Here is a 20,428-nt window from a genome sequence, read left to right on the forward strand (position 1 = left end):
GAGCACAGAGAACATTCCAGATATGGGGGAAGTACAAAGACCCAGAGAAAGGAAACCTAATGTTATACATGAGGAATAGGAAAGAGGCCAGTTGTATTGGGATCATATAGAGGGGGGGAAAGTGTAAGAAAATCAGAAAGCTAGGGAAGAACCAGGTTGTGAAGAGTTTTAAATACTGTTCTGAGCAAGGTCTGCTCAGGCTACTTCCCTGTTAGTTTAAATTTGATACTGGAATGAAATGAGACATTTGTAGGTCATTCAAGAATTAAAAGAGAATTATTCAGCCATAGAAGGCAAGGTTAGGAATTGGGGAGGACATTTGCAGCTGATTAGTTGAGCAAAGCTCTTTCGCCCAGGTTGCCCTGGCAGTAAGTCACTGAGCTGAGATTTGAACTAAGGTCCCATGATTACAAATTTAGTCGGAAAGCCCAGTACTCTCTATACCAGCTAGCTGTCTGGATTTCTGTTTTCCTCATCATAGTCGACCAAATACATGAAATAAAATAAGAAAAGTAAAAACATGCACTGAGGAAAAGGAGTAGGTTGGGATTTATGCTGGAAAAGGGAAGGAGAGAATGAGAATCTCTTAGAAAGGTTCACAGGAGGGGGCTGGCTTTCAGATTTGATTTATGTGGAAGGGTCTTAAAGAGTGCCGAACAATGTTAAATGACTGTAGCTCACATTATACAGTGCTTTGCAATTTACAAAGCTGTTTTCTTCCCAACAAATCTATGAGGTATATAGTTCAAACATTACAATACTGATTTTATGGATGATGAAACTGAGGCTTGGGTAGTTTTTATAGCTTGCTGAAGGCTACACAGTAAGTCATTGAACCAGGACTCATAGGATGCATAAAATCTTGATGCTGGAAAGAACCTTGGGGATTATCTTGTTCATTGGTCTCCAAAGTGGGGGCCATGACATGACTCCAAGGATTGTGTGTTCAGCCAATCAGAGGGAAGAGAGATAGGTGGCCTCCCACTCTAACTGTTACTTAATTATAGATTATATCTACAACATAGCCACACCTCATCTTCCTCATTACTGCCTAATCATCCCATACTCCACCTGTTAGATGTGTAATGATCCAATCTTCTCCCTTCAGAGATGACATCAGCCCCACAGGGCAGTTGTAACTTAGCCCTGACTGAAGCAGCTGCCAGGAATCACTGGGAATATTGCCTCTTCTTTCCCACCCCCAACCTATCACCCTAATCAGTATACTCCCTATACTCATCTATGGAAAAAAAAAACCCACAACTTATTGATAGGCATGCATGAACAGGTTTGGAAACCACTGATCTAGTTCAACTGTCTCCTTTTGTTGCATGATCAAACTGATGCCCCCGCCCTATCTTCTTCAATGCCTTATTCCTGTATCAGTAATAAACATTAGCCTCCCTCCCTATTAGAAATATTTTGCTGCCAAGTGTCATGATTTTTCCACTAACCCAGTAGTATAGATGGAAAATTACTAAAGTCTTGGGAAAGGATTTTTCCACTATAATGACAGAGAAATATGCTTCCAGTTGAACAATGGGCTAGATAGAGAAGGAAGCAGCTGACCTTGACCATGATCTGAATATGGGAAGGTAAGAGATAAAAATATCAAAAAGTACCTAAAATTTGGGGCTTGAAGGGCAGATGACAGAGGGAAGTAAATTGGACAGTGTCCAAAATTAGCATTAAAAAAAGTTTAACAAAAATTGATATATAGCGTAAAGAAGATAGAGTTGGATAAATCAAAAAGATTTTTTTTTTGGCTATGATAAGAACTGGAATTTGGGATGCAACGTAAATAGACAATGTATCCTCACATGAGGTTTTTCAAACTGTGTTCCATGGATGTATGCTAAGGGCTCTGTGGGATATCTGGCAAGTGGCTTGGGGCTTAAGGCCATTTGTGAAATTGCTATACCTTTTCATTTTTAATGTTTGACCGAGGACATAATTTCTGAATCCTGTTCCTTTTCCTTCGAGCTCTAAATTTCTCTTTCACATCTTTGCTCTGTGGGGGTGAATTTGTTCCCACAGGCAATCAAGGACTGAACCAGAGTAAACAGAACAAATGTTGTAACCTCTAGGCAGAGAATTCATGATTATTTGGGTTTTTTGTTGTTTTGTTGTTTTTTGTTTTTTTTTTCCCCCCACTACGGCTTGGATAAGTAATAACATCAAAAAAGAAAGAGAGAAATGTTATTACAACCTTGACAATTTCCATCTAGAGGCAGATATGGCATAGAGGAAAGAGAAAAGGATTTGGTGTTGAAGGATCTCAACTTGAGCTCCAGCTGGGCTACCATCGGACAACCCATCAACTTGGTGTTTCAATTTCTTGTAAAATAAGGATCATAATACCCATGAAGGTGTTGAAGTTGAACTGATTTCACAGGGTTCTTTTAAGTGTAAGAGTCAGGATCACACTAATTACCCTTTCCCACTTTAAAGTGACAGGAAACTATGCCCAGATACCTCAACCAGGTGAGAATGAACAGCAATTATTCATTACACATGAACAAGACATGGGTACTTCTACTGAGTAACCAATCAATAACAGACTTTAGACTAGGTTTGACAATGATCAATTCTATGTCTTTGGAGGTCACTGGATCAACTGGGGTCATGTTGCACAGGAAGTCTATTCATATTGGTGGAGAAATTTGGTTATGCCTTGTGGGGCTTGTGTAAAGCCAGTGAGCTAAAAACAGTTACAATTGAGGATTCAAGTGTCTGGCAGAGTGGAGACTCAGAGAACAAGGCATCTGAGAAGGAATTATTTGATTGGGGGAAGAGAAGAGTCCTAGCCTTAGCCTTAGTCTTCTCTCTCCTACCTGGTGAGATTTGGGAGTTCTGAGGATTCTGACTTTTCCTTAGAGTTCTAGCAGCATTCCTGGGAGGGCTAATGGCACTGTCTGCATTAGCAGCCAAAGGCAGACTGAACAAGAGGAGGAAAGGCAGTTCCAAGATTATACAAGGAGCTTAGCACAAATGATATACCATACCTAAGAGAAACATTTTGAGGACTCCAGGAAAAGGACTCCCAGGTACTGTTAGTTACTCCACTGCCATATGTCCTCTCCAAGCTGGAGCTCACACTGCTTGGTGTTCTCTTTGTATTTGGGGAAGAGTGTGTCAAAAGACTTACAGGGGAAGAGGTAGTGTTTTGTACCAACAATACCACATAGTATATGCCTGTTTCTAAAGGCTAATTAAGTCTGGCTAATTGATACAAACTGATGATCATGAATAGAACCATACTGGTTAGGATTCAAGATCTACAGCATTAGAAAGATACTTCTACCATCCCCTTAGGGATACCCTAAAGTCCCAAGGGGAAAAATAGCAGCTGTGCTCCGAGGACATAGCCTACCAATGTGACTGAGGGAAAAAAAATGAGATCATGTGTACAAAGTGCTTTGCAAAATGTAAGGCATTATTGCAATGGGAGTGATTTTTACTATTGGTCAGCATCTATGATTATTAACAAACCTATTATTGTTCAGCACCTGACACATGTCAGGAATTTAATAAAAGTTTATTGATTGATTATTATTATAGTTTTCTACCACTCACTGAGGGGACTTTTGGTTGCAAATAGCTGTAAAATTTTTAGGAGAAAAAAAAAACCACTAGAGATCTGAAATGTATGGAGCCAACATGATGGTGGAGAAGAGGCACCACAGTCATACTCCTCTAGACAACTTTAAGGCCCCAAACTTAATTCTGGAGTGGCATAGCCAACATGAGATTTGGGGGAGCCATCTCTCCAGCCCAAGACAACTTAGGAAGTTGGAGCAGTCTGTGACACTGGGGCAGAGGCTGGCCCAGAGTGCAAGTAGCAGCAACATCTGCTATGGAACTTGGCAGAAGCAGCAGCAGCAGTTTCAAGAGCTCTCAGTCCAGAGACAGCAAGGGGACTGGACAACTGGGCAGAAAGAGATTACAGAGGACCCCTGCACCAGCACTGGGTACTGGATAAGGTGCTGTTTAACAACTCTATTGCCCTTACCCATGTTTTGGTTGCAGTGCCAGAACAGAGAGGAGTTCTTTCAGTCACAAGGGAGCAGGGGCCCTGAGGAGTAACAGCATTTGCAACTGTAAGGGATCAGGGGTCATCCCTGGATAAAGATAAGAGACCAGCACTATTCTCTAAGGATCATACTACCTTAGAAGTATGGAAAACTTCCAAACCCCCAAATCAGCTTTGAAAATGGCAGCATGGGGACAGCTAGGTAGCAAAGTGGATAGAGCTCTGGCCTTGGAGTCAGGAGGACCTGAGTTCAAATCTGACCCCAGACACTTTGACACGTACTAGCTGTGTGACGCTGAGCAAGTCTCTTAACCCCGATTGTCTCACCAAAAAAAAAAAAATGGCAGCATGAAAAAACCTGAAGTTTAGGACATGCCTCCCCCAAATAAGGAGAGCCTAATTTTAATGCAAAGTTCAAAGTCAAGAAATTGTCTGGGAAAATGAGCAAATAATGAGAAAAAAAAGAGCTAGTCCACAAAACTCTACTATCATGACAGGAAAGCTCAAAACAAACTCAGAAAATAAGAACAATTTCAAAAAAGCTACAAGCAAAGCCTCAAAGAAAAAAATGCAAATTAGGTACAAACCAAATGAGATTTCCTGGAAGAGCTAAAAAATGATTTTAACAATCAAATAAGCGTGATAGAGGAAAAATTGGGAAGAGAAATAAGAGCAATGCATGAAAACTATGAAAAGACAATTAATAGCTTGGTAAAAAAAAAGACAAAAGATACTGAAAAAAGTAACTTCTTTTAAAACACAATTGGTAAAATAGTAGAAGATGTAGAGAACCTCATTAAAGAAAAGAGCTCCTTAAAATGAGGCCAGATAGAAAAAGAGGTAGAAAAGCTCACTGAAGAAAAGAATTCCTTAAAAATTAGAATTAGGCAAATGGAAATTAATGACTTCATGACACATCAAGAAACAATAAAAACAAGGTCAAAAGATTGAAAATATAGAAAAATGTGAAATGTCGCATTGGCAAAACAATGGACCTGGAAAATAGACTGATAGATTGAGGAGAGATAATTTAAAAATTGCCTACCTGAAAAGCTCATATTTCAAGGAATTGTAAAGGAAAACTGTGCCAATATCATAGAGCTAGAGGGTAAAACAGAAGTTGAAAAAATCCACTGATTACCTCCTGAAAGAGATCTCAAAATGAAAATTGCCAGAAATAGTAAAACCAAATTCCAGGAATAGAAATCACAATCTCAGGGGGAAAGAAAAGAAAAAAAAACTGAATTAAAAAAGATAATCAGGGAAACTACATATTGCTAACAGGTAATATAGACAATGAAGTAATGTCAGTATTGAACATATTGCACCACATAGCAGAGCATCCAAATTCTTAAAGTAAAAAGTTAACGAGTTACAGAAGGAAATAAATAGTAAAACTATATTTACAAAGGACTTTAACTTTCCTCTCTCAGAGCTATATAAATCTAATGAAAAAATAAATAAGAAAGAAATAAAGTAGAATCTTAGAAAAGTTAGATATGATAAATTTCTGGAGAAAAATGAATGGGAATAATAAGGAGTATACCTTTTTCTCAGCTGTACATGGCACCTCAAAAAAAAATAAAACTTTACAGCCAAATGCAGAAAAGCAGAAATGTTAAATGCACCATTTTCAGACCATAATGCAATAAAAATTACATTCAATAAAGGGTCATAGAATTCTATATTAAAAATTTTAAATTAAATAATATAATCCTAAAGAATAAGTGGATCAAAGAACAAATCCTAGGGGAAAAAATAAATAATTTTATTAAAGAGAATGACAACAATAAGACCACATACCAAAATTTGTGGGATATATCCAAAGCCATGCTTAGGGAAAATTTATATCTCTAAACATATTCATCAAAAAAGAGAGAAAAGGGGGCAGCTAGGTGGCACAGTGGACAGAGCACCGGTGCTGGAGTCAGAAGGCCCTGAGTTCAAATTTGGTTTTGGACACATAATACTCACTAGCTGTGTGACTCTGGGCAAGTCACTTAACTCCAATAGACTCACCAAGAAATAAAAATAAATTTAAAAAAATTTAAAACAATGAGAGAGAGGGAGAGAGAGGGAGAGAGAGAGAGAGAGGAGAGAGAGAGAGAGAGAGCGCGAGTGAGTGTGGGAGCACAGTTCGATGAATTGGGCATGCAAATAAAAAAAAACACTAGGAAAAAAACAAATTTAAAATCCTTAATTAAACATCAAAATGGAAATGCTGAAAAAAATATTAATAAAATTTTTAAAAATTGAACTAATAAATAAAACTTGGAACCAGCTTTATGAATAAACCAATAAAATACATAAACCATTAATTTGATTAAAAGAAAACCAAATTACCAGTATCAAAAATCAAAAGACTGAATGAACTACCAATGAATATGAAATCAAAGCAGTTATTAGGAGTTTTTTTGCCCAGTTATATGCCTATGAAACTGGAAAGTGAAATGGATGAATACTTACAAAAATATAAATTAACAGATTGACAGAAGATAAAATAGTATACATAAATAACCCCATCTTAGAAAAAGAAATTGAACAAGCCATAAAAAAGCTCCCTAAGGAAAAATGTTCAGAATCAGATGAATTTACAAGAGAAGTCTACCAAACATTTAAGAACAATTAATCCCAATACTATATAAAGCACTTGAAAAATATTGGGAAAACTATCAGCATAATTGACCATATCAATATCAACATCAAAACGTAACAAAACAAAAGTAACAAAAACAACAAAAATCATATGATATCAATAGACACAGAAAAAGTTTTTGATGAAATACAATACCTGTTCCTGCTAAAAACATTAGAAAGCATGGGAATAAATGGAAACTTTCTTAAAATGATAAGTGATATTTATCTAAAACCAAGAGCAATCATTATCTGTGATGAGAATAAAATAGAAGCCTCCCCAGTAATATCAGAGGTGAAGTAAGAATGCACTTTATCATCACTATTATTCAATATTGTCCTAGAAATGCTAGCCATAGCAATAGGATAAAAAAGAGAAATTGGAGAAACAAAAGTAGGCAATAGGGAAACAAAACTATCATTCTTTGTAAATGACATGATGGTACACTTAGAGTACCCTACAGAATAAACTAAAAAAACTAGTTGAAACAATGAACAATTTTAACAAATTTGCAGGACGTAAAATAAACCCACATAAATCATCAGCTTTTCTATATATATTACCAAAAAAACCCAGCATGAAGAGATAGAAAAAGAAATTCCATTTAAAATATGTGTTGACAATATAAAATATTTGGCAGTCTGACAAGACACACCCAAGAATTGTACAACACAATTACAAAACATTTCACACAAGTAAAGACAAATTTAGACAACTGGAGAAATACTAATTGCTTATGTGTAGGCCGAGCCAACATTATAAAAGTGACAGTTCTATATAGATCAATTTACTTATTCAGTGACATACTAATCAAACTGCCAACAAATTATTTTATAGAGCTAGAAAAATAACAAAATTCATCTGGAAGAACAAAAGGTCAAGAATATTAAAGGAATCAATGGGGGAGGGGGAGCAGGATGTGAAGGAAGACAGCCTAGCAGTACCAGATTTCAAACTGTATTACAAAGCACTAATCATCAAAGAATAAATAAATAAATCTGGCACTGGCTAAGAAATAGTAGTGGATCAGTAGAATAAAATACGTACATGATCAGTGGAATAATTATGTACACAATACACAACAGTAAATGATCATAGTAATATAGTTTTTGATAAACCCAAAGATCCATGCAGTCTGGCAGACATTAGGCATAGACCAACATCTCATACTGTATACTAAGTTAAAGTCAAAATGGCTACATGATTTAGACATAAAAGATGATATCATAAGTAAATTAAGGGAGCATGGAAAAATTTACCTATCAGATTTATGGATAAGGGAAGAGTTTATGACCAAACAAGAGATAGAGAGGTTTACAGGAAATAAAGATAATACTGATTACATGAAATAAAAAAGGTTTTGCAAAAACAAAACCAATGCAATGAAAATTAGAAGGAAAGCAGGAAATTGGGTGTGTGTGGGGGAGAATTTTACAGAAAATTTCTCTGATAATGGCCTCGTTTCTCGAATATATAGGGAGCTAAGCCAAATTTACAAAAAAAAAAACCAAAAACCCCAAACCCAAAATAAACAAACAAAAAAACCCAACATTAATTCCCCAATTGATAAATGGTCAAAGGGTACAAACACAAAAATTTCAGGACAAAATCAAAAGCTATCAATAGTTAGAAAAAAATGCTCTAAATAATCATTGATTAGAGAAATGCAAATTAAAACAACTTTGAAGTAGCATCTCACACCTATCAAATTGGCTCACATGAAAGAAAAAATGACAAATACTGTTGGTAAAGTTGTGAACTGGTCTAACCATTCAGAGCAGCTAGATGGCTTAATGAGTAGAGCGTTGGGCCTGGAATCAAGAAGTCTCAAATCTCTGAGTCCAAATCTGACCTCAGATACTTACTAGCTATGTGACTCTGAAGTCACTTAATTCTGTTTGCCTCAGTTTCCTCATCTGTAAAATAAGCTGGAAAAGAAAATGACAAAGTACTCCATTATCTTTGCCAAGAAAACCCCAACATGGGGTCACAAAGAGTAAGGGGGCAGCTAGGTGGCGTAGTGGATAGAGCACCGGCCCTGAAGTCAAGAGGACCTGACTTCAAATCCGGACTCCAAACAAACACTTGGCACTTACAAGCTGTGTGATCCTGGGCAAGTCACTTAACCCCAATTGCCTAAAAAACAAAACAAAACAAAAATAAAACACACAAACAAAGAGTCAGGCACAACTGATAAACAATTAAACAATAGCAAAAACCATTCTGGAGTTTGGTAGGACCCCATGTTTGTGTTATTATTCAAGATAATTTATTTAACATTGGAATTAGATTGTCTTTAAATGTTTGATAGAATTCATTGGTTAATCTATCTGGTCCTGGTGCTTTTTTCTTAGGAAGCTTATTTATGGCCTGTTCTATTTCTTTTTCTAAAATAGGTCTATTTAGATATCTATTTCCTCTTTGCCTAATTGAGGCTAATTTTTTGTAAATATTCTTCTATTTCACTTAAGTTGTTATACTTATTGGCATATAATTAGGCAAGATAACTCCTTACGTTGATTTGATTTCATCTTCTTTAATGGCATATTTGCCCTTTTTTATTTTTAATACTAGCGATTGGTTTTCTTCTCTTTTTTAAAAATCATATTAACCAATAGTTTATCTATTTTATTGCTTTTTTCATAGAAGCAATTCCTAATTTTATTTATTAATTCAACAGTTTTCTTACACTCAATTTTATTACCCACCTTTATTATTTTACTGAGTTAGAAAAAAATAATTTAAAAAAATTCATTTGGAAGAACAAAAGGTCAAAATATCAAGGGAACTAATGGGAAAAAAATGTAAAGGAAGGAGGTTTAGCAGTACCAGATCTTAAACTATAATACAAAGCAGTAATTATCAAAACAATAGTACTAATTAAGAAATAGAAAGGTAGATCAGTGGAACAGAGTAGACATACAATTTACAATAGCAAATGTAACTATATATGTATGTATGTATGTATATATATGTGTATATATGTATACATATATATATATATATATATATATATATATATATATATATATATATATATATATATATATATATATATATATATATATATACATGTGTCTGTATATATATATACACACACTATAGTGACCTTATGTTTGATAAGTGTAAAGACTTAGGTTTTGACAATAAGAATTCAGTATTTGGTAAAAATTGTTGGGAAAGCTAGAAAGCAGTCTGACAGAAATTGGGAATAAATCAGTATCTTGTACCATTTACCAAGCTAAGGTCAAAATGTATATGTAACCTAAATATAAAGAGAAATATTATAAGAAAATTTAAAGACATTGGAATATATTACCTATCAGATTTATGGATAGGTCAACTGTTTATGAATCAATAAGAGAGAGCAATGTGAGGTATAAAATGAATAATTTTGATTACACTAAATTAATTTTTTTGTATAAACAAAACAAATGTAGCTAAGTTCAGAAAGAAAGAAGAAAATTGAAAAAAATTTTGGATAAAGGTCTCACATCTCATATAGATAAATAACTTTGTCAAATCTATAAGTATACAAGTCATTCCCCAACTGATAGTCAAAGGATATGAATAAGTAGTTTTCCAATGAAGAAATCAAAACAATTTATAGTCATCTAAAAAAGCTCTAGATCATTATTGACTAGAGAAATGAAAATTAAAACAACCTTGAGATATCATTTTATACCTAAAATTATCAAAAGGGAAAGAAACAAATGCTGGAGGAGATGTGGAAAATTTGGGACACTAATTCACTGTTGATGGAACTGTGAACTTATCCAACCATTTTGGAGAGCAATCTGGAATTATGCCTAAAGTGTTATTAAACTGCTTATAGCCTTTGACCCAGCAATACCAGTACTAAGTCTGTTTCCAAAGATGATTAGAGGAAACAGAAAAGAACCTGTATGTCCTAAAATATTTATAGTAGCTCCTTTTGTGGTGGCAAAGAACTGGAAATTGCAGGGATGCCCATCAATTGGGGCATGGCTGAACAAGTTGTGGTATATGATCGTGATGGAATACTCCTGTACTATAAGAATGATGAGCTCAATGATCTTAGAAAAACATGAATAGACTTGCACAAAGTAATGAAGAGTGAAGAGCAGAACCAAGTGAACATTGTAATAACAATATTGTTTTAAGAGCAACTTTGAGTGACTAAGTCAATTTGAGTATTATAAATACACAAATGAACAAAAGACCTTTGAAAGAAGCTGCTACGTGCGTTCAGAAAAAGAACTGCTAAATAGAACTATGTATAAAATGATTTTACATAGACACACACATATTTGTGTCTAATAGTAGCCATCTCTAGAGTGGAGGGAGGGGAAGGGAAGAAAAGAAAAGAAAGTTAAATGACAACTTCATTATATATTTAAAAGGAATAGCAAGTTGTATATCACAGATTTGTAGTTTCATGTGCAATCATCTTTTTTTCCTGTTCTACCATTATGGAAATGCTGGCTTTATTTTTTAAGTTCAGAATAAAATATTAAAAAAAAACAGAAAGATGCCAAGTATTGGTAGAGACATTACCATCATCAATAACTCCTGACACAATGAAATCACAGTTCTGGACCTCCAACAAAAAAAATCAAAACAAAAAAAATCAAACCTGGAAATTAGGACAATAATGTTTTTAGTGCCTCCATCCGAGAGTTGTGAGGACAAAAGGAGCTGCTAAGTGTCTGAGGCTGGATTTAAACTGAGGAAGATGAATCTTCCTGATTCCAGGCCCAGCAGTCTAACCACTGTGCCACTTAGGTGCCCCCTTGAATTTATAATACTGTTACCCTATAATCAACATATAATGTTGTTACCCTATAACCAACATCCTGAATGAAGGCCCAAAATGTACTCCACTGGCAACATGATTTGCTCCTTCTTTCACAAGCAATACAGTCATTGAGATATTATACTACATCACACCCAAGATAGTGTACTAGAATTCTTATCTTGGAAATATATAGCACCCATACTATGTGACACACAGTCCATAGAAGATAACAACAACTGCTGAATAAAGATATCATCAAGAGAAAGTATGACCAGAAGACAAGATGGATTGGTCATATGGACAACAAGGAATATCAGATGCAGTCAGCCCAATTACTGCTCTATGCACTGGTCTCAACAAAATATTAAAATGCCTTGAAGAAGGACACTGGTATATTGAGCAGATCTTGCTCAGCTAAGCTATGGAAGAACGTAAACAAGAAAAGCACAGCATGAGTAAATGAGTTGATTGACAGTGATGACAGGTGTGACCATAACAATGAAATCTGGAGTTCATCAGTATATTCAAGCACCCCCCCCAAAAAAAATTCTAGGAATTACATAGAGGTCCTCAGAAATTGTTTCCCCCATATGATCATTTAGTCAGAGGCATAAAATACAGTAACTGAATAATTAATGATGATGATAATTAAAGATAATGGAAAATACTCCTATTTATAAACTGATTTGTTTTATAAAACATTTTCTCCACAGCCCTCTTGTGAAATGAAGATAGTGTTGGGCTTTTTTACACTTACAAACAATTTTTTCCACTTTTGAATCAAATTTTTATCTTTTAATTTATGGTAATCTATTTTCTTTCCTTTATACTCTCCATCCCATTGGAAAAGGAAAAAAAATCCTTATAACAAATATGCATAATCAAGCAAAACACAATCTCATTGGCCATGTTTAAAAAACATATGATTCATTTTGCATAGTGTTCTTCATTACTGGTTCTCTGGAACCATGCCTGTTCATTGCATTGATGATATTTCTTACAGCTTTCAAAGTTATTTTTGTCTGTAAAATGTTGTTGTTATTGTAAAAATTGTTGTCCTGGTTCTGTACATTTCATTCTTCATCAGTGTACAGAAGTCTTCAAAATTGTTCATTTTTAGAATGTTGTATAAATTGTTCTTCTGGTTATGCTTACTATATTCGGTACCAGTTCATACAAGTATTCCCAGGATTCTCTGAGACCAACCTCTTCATCATTACTTATAGCATGATAATATCCCATCACATTTATATAATCACAATTTGCTCGGCTATTCTCTGGCATCCACTTAGACTGGGCATCCACTTAGTTTCCAGGTTTTTTTTGCCACCAGAAAAAGAGCTGATATCAAAATTTTTTATGTATAGGATGGGGGCAGCTGGAAGGGAAGGAAGAAGGGATAGGAAAAGGAAAGAAGAAAAGGGGAGAAGGAAATAAAAGAGAGGGGGGTAGCAGGGAAAGGGATGGAGAGGGAGGGAAGGGGAGAGAGAGAAAGAGAGAGAGAGAGAGAGAGAGAGAGAGAGAGAGAGAGAGAGAGAGAGAGAGAGAGAGAGAGAGAGAGAGAGAGAGAGAGAGAGAGAGAGAGAGAGAGAGATCATTTATGAAATGCTAATTGTGTATCAGGTGGAATGGGCAGCTAAAGACAGTTACACTGTAAGCAGTAAGCAGTAACAGCTGACAGCAAAGGGGAGCAACAGATAAAACTGTAAAGCAGCACAAAAGATATATGTTATGCATATATAATTGTATGTAATTAAATTACATAATTAAAAGACAGTGTGTGTGTGTGTGTGTGTGTGTGTGTGTGTGTGTGTGTCTGTGTGTCTGTGTGTATTTTAAACCCAAGCATCCTTGGTCCATTTAGTGTGGGACAAACAGGCCCTAAAGGAATGAATCTATGTATTACATCATAGCACATCAATCAGTACTCTGGGTGATGACTTTTATCAATAAAAGGCTTATTACATATTGCATTTACTCTGCTCTTCCTCAGAGGGCAGAGAGGATACACTATTTTTCAAGGAAGTTTAATTAATTTAACTCAATCTCCACAGTGAGATTAACAAAAGTCAACTTGACAAGCATTTATTAAGTGCCTACTATGTGCTAGGAACTGTTTTAAGCACTGGAGATAAAAAAAATGTAAGACCCACAATCTGTACTGTGAAGGAGTTTAAAGTCTAATGGGAGAGAAAATGTGAAAATGAGTATGTACAAACAAGATAGAAACTAGATAAACTGGAAATAACCTTAGAGGGAAGGAAGTAGCATTAAGGGCAATCAGAAAAAGCTTCTCACAGAAGATAGAATTTTAGATGGCACCTGAGGGGAGCCAGGGAAGTCACAAGATGGGAGATAAGAAGAGAGAGAATGTCAGACACAAGGTTGCAGCCCTTGAAAATGTACGGAGTCAGGAGATGGAGTGTCTTACGTAAGGAACAAAAAGGAGACTGGTGTCACTGGATTGCATAATATGTGGATGGGTGTAATATGTCAAAGGACTGGAAAGATAGGAAGAGGTCAGGTTTTGAAGGGCTTTAATAACTAAGCAGAGTATTTTATCTTTGACCCTAGAGTTAATATGGGGCACTGGAGTTAAGCAAACAGAGAGGTGACCATGCTTACAAAGATCAGTTTGACAGGAGATCAGAGGATGGACTGACAACAAACATTAGTCAGAAAGCTATAGAAGTCAAGGATAACCAATGAAGAATATTAACCTGGAGCCAGGGAGACTCATCTTCCTGAGTTCAAATCCAGCCTCAGACACTTACTAGCTGTGTTGACCCTGAGCAAGTCACTTAATCCTATTTGCTTCAGTTTCTTCATCTGTAACATGGAAAGGAAATGGCTAACCACTCTAGTATCTTTCCCAAGAAAACCCCAAATGTGGTCATGAAGAGTCAGAGACAACTGAAGAGACTCAAGTTGCACACAATAATCTAGATGTGGTCTTTATGAAGCCCACAATCAAAATATAATTTCCTGGGATCTGAAAACCATAGTTTTATGAATTACATTTTATTTTAAAATGTGAAGGTTTCAGCAAAGTAGTGTTATAAACAAAGATCAATGTGAGCATTGACATCTTGAAAAATAAAATACAGTATAATTTCTGGGTTGATACTTGGGAACAAAAAGGGATTTCTTATCTTCTTTATAAATCTACTGTGAAAGCAAACCACCTCAGCTCAACCTGCAATCAATAAAGTTCAGTTAGGAAAATACACTCTTTAGTAATCTACCCAAATTGAGCAGATAAATGGGTTCATTAATTATAGCCAGTTGATGGGCTCCTCCAAATTACTTCTATAGATTTTAGTTAAATTGGTCGAGTTAAGGAACTCAGATTGTTGTTTTTTAATACTTTTCTATAATGCCATGGATTGGGGCCAATTTTTTTTTTAATGGACAGAAACCACAAACTACCACAGATATAGTATACAGCCACATTTCTTGTCAGCAAGTGACCTGCTGGTCATAATTCCTATAGCTTGTTGCACCTAGTCAAGCATAAATGTCAGAAGGCTCCATCCTATGCTCATAATTCAAATGCCTGTTTTGGGCTCCTTGAGGCTTGCAAAGTCAGATCTCGGTTTGTGTTCAATTTCAGAGTATTGTCGTATTTGGGATTTTCTGACTTCGTTATGATCAAATGCTATTTCACAATTTAAAAAATATCTATTTTATTGAAAGTATATATTTTACCTAAATTTTTTCTCATTTGCATCTTTAGTTAATAGGATTTCTTACAAAACTGCCAACAAATAGAGAATGATTCTACAGAATCATATCTTTGGATAATGCATTTCTTTGCCTTTTTTCCCTATTATTTTGCCAAAGGATGAAGTTGTTGAGGTTTAGAGTTGGGAGAGCTGGTTCAGGTGTGAAAGAATGCACTTAGACCTTCTCTGTAACTGTTGGGAGTTTTATTGACACAAAAGCAGTTTGCTAGCCCTGGAAAGAGGACTAGCAACTTAAAGAGGGACAGGGACAGTTTTATGAGGAAGATGGTTGATTACAAGATAATTTTAGAAGTTTTATGGGGGTTAAAGATTAGAGACAGGTCAAGAAAGGATTTTATGACATAGAAAGAGGGAGACCAAGGGAATTCTTTTTGGTTTAAAGGGCATGAAGGCACAGGTTAAAAATTAAAGGACAGCGGCAACATAGGCTAAGCGACAAAAGCAATTCTTTTGGTACCAGTTCAAGATAAGGGGGAAAGGACTTTGGATGCCTTTCAAGTTACAGAATAAACTGGGGTCCCACAAAGTACTGGAAAAGCAACATTAACATTCTCTTAACCTTTAGGGCATTGTATGTCTTCCACTTCAGAAGCCATCATGAAATTCATATTGTCTCCATTCCATAAAACATCTTATCTTATCCCTTATGTTTGGAATGTACTCTATCCTCACTTCTAGGTATATTTCCTAGACTCCTTCAGTGCTCAGCTTAATTGCCATCTCTAGCGTTAAGACCTTTCCTCATTCCTGCCCCTCCTATTTCCAATAACTGGAAGGAGTCTAAGTTTTGAGGGGGAAAAAAGATGTATTTTTTATTTACTTATCTAGATATACGCTGTTCCTCTCCAGCGTATCTCAGCTTCTGGAGGGCAGGAATGGGATTCCTTTAGGTCTTTGTATTCCCAGTTACACCTAACAGATACTTAATAAATGCTTATTTGGTTGAATTGAATTAAAATAATTTCCCTTGAAGAACCCATGACTCTCATGGCTCTAACTGCTCATTTATATTCCAACAATAACCAAATCTTCACCTCTAGCCTGAATCACTCACCCAAACTCTATTCCCACATTTCCAACAGCATTAAGAGCATTTTCATTTGGAAGGGAAATCTTTCCCTCAAGTTCTCAGGCAGATCCTTTGGAAGTGGAAAGGCTTTGAGTATAGAGGGTATAGATTTAGTAATATTTTGTATGTCTGTCATCTGAGGACCAGCCTATGTAATTAGTGAGAGGTTCATCATCAGACTGACAATGGGGATGACATTTTTTGGGGGGAGTGGGATCAACTTTCCACCATTTACCAAGTCATCTATAAACTAAATTTTTGTAAGCCACAAAAGCTACAAGGATCCACATCAGTGACATAACAGATATTTTAAGTATTACACCACTAAATTAATAATCTGAGACTATCACAGTATACCTTTTCTGCCTAAAGTTAAACGTCTGCTTGTTTTTATTCTTTTGATATAGTCTGTCTAATTTACTATCTCTATAGCTAGCTATACATAAATATGTAGATATGTGTGCATGTATGTAAACAATTGTGAACATATGTGTGGATATATATACCTACATGTATAAGTATATATGTTTATGTACACACATATACACATTGCATGCTCATAATTTTTCACATATTGTTTCTTTCACTAGCATGAAAGCTCCCTGAGGACAAGGACAATTTTTGCCTTTGTTTGTGTCCCCAGCACTTAGCGCAGTGCCTGGCACTTAGTAGCCTTTTAATAAATGCTTATTGACTTGATCTGATTATAGGTAGGTAAATACAGGGTACACGTCACAGGACTCATCACAAAAGACATATCATATGGCAATATATATCAATATAATATGTATGTGCATTATACATAGAATCCATAGCAAAGCAAAAAAAAAAAGTCCTGGATTTGGAGATCCTAGGTTTAAATCCCAGCTCTGCTATCTCTACTGTTTGCTTAACCTTGGGTAATCATTTGACTTCTCTATATTTCTTCATTTGCCAAATGAAGGGAATGGACTAAATGACTTAATATCCCTAAATTCTACTATCCTTTGACCTAATTACATTAACAAGCCAAGAAAAAAATCTGTCCTCTTTTATTTTTCATTTCAAAGGAACTCAGTAAAATAAATATATTTTTAAATCACCATTCAATTCAATGCTAACACTAACTCTCAAAACTATAGTTTCATAAATTCAACTTTTGTGTTGCCAAAGGCTTGAGAGGCAAAATTCAGCCTGTTTATTCTGTATATAGCCTCTAAATCTAGAGGAAATAATTGTTAAAAGTGAATAGTGTTCAAAATGGAGTTATAAAGATAACCTGGATGCCAATCAGTGCCCTGTGAGCTTGCTTTTATAGGAGCTAACGCTGTCTTCCTTTAGTGCTATGGCACCCAATCCTATACCAACCTACTCTATGAGTCCCATTATCCAAGACAAGTTTGAACTTGGAGAAGTCACTTAACTTCTCCAGGCCTCAGTTTCCTCATCGGTAAAATGATAAAATTGAATTAGATGGTTACTGAAGTTCTCTAGCTCCTCTAGCTTCTGTGATCCTCTGATCGTATAAGTCTATAAACATTTGTCTCTATAACAACAAAAAAAGGCAAGATGCCTATGCTACAGGAGAAAGGAAAGGGTGCTACAAATGAAATTGCACTACAATAATACTACTATAATAAAGTAGAAGGTCCTATATAATAACATTTCTATATATTATAATATTCATACTATGATGATTATATTTCTACATATATATTTTTACATAATAATATTTCTAATTCCAAATAGAAAGTCCCCAAACCCAGCATTTCTTGATTTGGCTCCAAGAAACTGTCTTCAAGTGGCAATCATATGGTGTGAACTAAAAGCTTTTTAATCATGCTTTCCCAGTCCCTCTGCTTCAAGTGCCTTCCCTTCTAAGGTAACTTTCCATCTATCCTATATGCACCTATTTATGTATGTGTTGTTTCTTCCTTTAGAATGCAAGCTCCTTGAGAGTGGGATCTGTTGTTGTGGTTTGTGGTTTGCTTTTTACTTTATATCCCCAGCACTCAGCATGATGCCCAACACATAATATGTGCATAACAAATGCTTGTTGACTGACAAATTGACTGACTAATCCCACTTGCCTTCATCTTGTCACTCTCCAGTTTATCACTGTTTTTCCTAAAATATGATGCCAAGAACTAAATATAGCACTCCAGATGTAGTCAGAACAAGGTAGAATACGATGGTAAAAAGCCAACACAAATATCAATTTCTCTGGCTTCTATCACCATAACAGTTACACTCCTGGGGAAGACTATCAAATTATGTAATGACATTGGCAGCAGGAAAAGGGGATGGGAAATCTCCTTTACCAACAGTAGATTCATAGGTTGACTACAAGCAAAATGTGATGAGTTTCCAACTCCAAGATTCTGGAATTTTAAATATGAACAAGTAACAACTTCTATTTAACCCTTCTCACACCTTCCAACCTCTGGTATGTGAACCATTACCTTGAGAAAGTCTATCTCAACTCCCAAACAATTCAAATATTTATTCAAAAAAAGCATCCAGGACCTAAGAGGAATGTGCCTACTTCCTTCTTTCCCTTAATCAGTTCAAAGCATGGGTTTTAACTTGTTAATTCACAAGAGATAAGCCATTAGTTATTTTATTTCTAGGTCCTGCTAATTTGGCAATAAGGCAAAATTCCATGACCACAAAATATTTGATTGCCTTATAGTTCAGGACAATGGGACTTCATTTTTGGCATCTTTTATTTTCTCAAAATTCATGTGGATGATACCACCAAGAAGTGACTGGAATATGGTACTCAATAGCATCATGGATTTGGAAGGGCTCTTAGAGAAAATCTAGCCTAATCCAAACCTGAATAAGAATGCTTAACAACAACAACAACAATAGTATAATGTAACCAGCCTTTGTTTGAAGTCTTCCAGGGAGCCATAATCCACTTCTCTCCCAGGCAGCTCAATCCATTTATGGAAAGCTCTGATAGAGAGTTTTTCATTATCTTAAGTCATTTATTTAATTCTTTCCAACTTCTCCCCACTGCTCCTGGTTGTGTTCTTGGGGGTCAAAGAGAAAGATCCTAATCCAACTTCCAACAGAGAACACCTTAAAGGCTTGTGAAGAAGGCTATTATTCCTTTCTTTTTCAGTCTTCATTTCTCCAGGTGAAACATTAGTTCCTTCAAATAATCCTCCTATGATTTGAACTCCCAGCCTTTCACCATGCCGGTTGTCTTAATCTGGACACCAACCAGTCTGTCAATGTTCTTTCTAAAATGTGGTGCCCAGAAGTGAGTACAGTGCTCGATCTAAGCATGGTCTGTGCAGGGTGGAGTACCCTGGATGCTGTACCTCTCATAGGAAAACTAAGATTGAATTCACTTTCTTGGCTGCCAAATGTCTGCACATCAAAAACTTTGTCTGTTGATTGGTAAAGGGGATGATTAGAAAAGAATCTAGACAGTGTAGTTAGGAAGAGAGGAAAATACTAAGGAGACATTTTCCCAATGGCCTGCCCTGTGGTTTCTCATCAAAAATTATTCAGACATTTGCACCTTCAACATCTAACAGATCTCACAAGTCTGCTTTGACTGTTCAAGGTTTGAAATCCTAGAATAGAGCTTTATAACGTGTGTGTGTGTGTGTGTGTGTGTGTGTGTGTGTGTGTGTGTGTGTGTGTGTGTGTAAAATGAACCCCTTTGGCTATCTGGTGAAGCACAAGGACTCTTTCTCAGAATAATGACATTAAATGTATAAAATAAAATATGTAGGATTATTTTAAAAACTCTGTTGATTGGTAAAGGGGATGATTAGAAAAGAGCCTAGACAGTGTAGTTAGGAAGAGAGGAAAATGCTAAGGGAGACATTTTCCCAATGTCCTGCCCTGTGGTTTCTCATCAAAAATTATTCAGACACTTGCACCTTTATAATGTGTGTGTGTGTGTGTGTGTGTGTGTGTGTGTGTGTGTGTGTGTGTGTGTGTGTGTAAAATGAACCCCTTTGGCTATCTGGTGAAGCATAAGGACTCTTTCTCAGAATAATGACATTAAATGTATAAAATAAAATATGTAGGATTATTAAAAAAAATACTTAGCTTGAAATACAGTAGCAAGATACCGAAAAAAAAGAAAAAAATGAACCAGCAACACAAGTTAAAGGACTCCAGGTTAACTTCAACTCCAATGTAATAACTATTCAGACATAGTCTA

The 20,428-nt window shown here is 35.7% G+C and overlaps 1 protein-coding gene across 5 annotated transcripts in view; it reads right to left on the reverse strand.

Moving 5' to 3' along the window:
• The window catches only part of IL15 (interleukin 15), a 401,163-nt gene that overhangs the window by 46,981 nt on the left and 333,754 nt on the right, over nucleotides 1-20,428 (reverse strand). The gene's annotated exons all lie outside the window — the stretch shown is intronic.

This window comes from Phascolarctos cinereus, unplaced genomic scaffold (assembly GCF_003287225.1).
Source record: "Phascolarctos cinereus isolate Bilbo 61053 unplaced genomic scaffold, phaCin_HiC Scaffold_9;HRSCAF=440, whole genome shotgun sequence".
Lineage (NCBI taxonomy): Eukaryota > Metazoa > Chordata > Mammalia > Diprotodontia > Phascolarctidae > Phascolarctos > Phascolarctos cinereus.